The following is a 798-nucleotide window of genomic DNA, read 5'->3' as shown; positions in this document are numbered from 1 at the left end:
CAGGCTGAAATGAAGAAGGAAGTGAAACACTCAGTAAGCCAATTAGAAATGACAGGAGAAAGCCTCACCAAAAGGATGAATGAAATGGAAAACAGAGTATCAAGACTGGAAGAAAAAGTGGACAAACTAGACCAGTCAAGCAAAGATTATGAAAAATTTAAGAAATCACAAGAATGGAATATGCAGGAATTATGTGACACCATAAAAAGACCAAACTTACAAATCATAGGAATACAGGAAGGAGAAGAATACCAAGATAATGACATGGACCAGATCTTCAACAGAACAGTGGAAGAAAGACATGCCAAATAATTATAAGAAGCATATAGAACACCAAACAGACAGGACCAGAAAAGAAACTCTCCATGGCACATCATAGTAAAAACACTAAACGCACAGAACAAAGAGATAATACTGAAAGCTGCAAAAGAAAAACAACAAGTCACATATAAAGGAAAACCCATTAGGATTACAGCTGACTTTTCACCTTAAACTATGAAAGCCAGAAGAGCCGGGATCAAAGCATTACCGGTTTTAATTGACCACAGATGCCAACCTAGATTACTATACCCAGCCAAAATGTCTGCTATAGTCGAAGGGTAAAGAAAAATCTTCCATGACATAAATAGGCTGAAGGAATTCTTGTCCACAAAACCAGCCCTTCAGAGAGTTCTGGGAGCAATACAAAGAGCTGAAGAAAGGAATGACTATATCCAAGGGGTTGTGGAAAGAAATTCAATGAAGGTAAAACTATGGAAAAGTACAGCTATATCAAAAATGCAAACAGAAATAAAAATC

Source organism: Nannospalax galili, unplaced genomic scaffold, assembly GCF_000622305.1.
Source record: "Nannospalax galili isolate Female #2095 unplaced genomic scaffold, S.galili_v1.0 scaffold1274, whole genome shotgun sequence".
Classification (NCBI taxonomy): Eukaryota; Metazoa; Chordata; class Mammalia; order Rodentia; family Spalacidae; genus Nannospalax; species Nannospalax galili.
Note: the sequence above shows the minus strand (reverse complement) of the source record.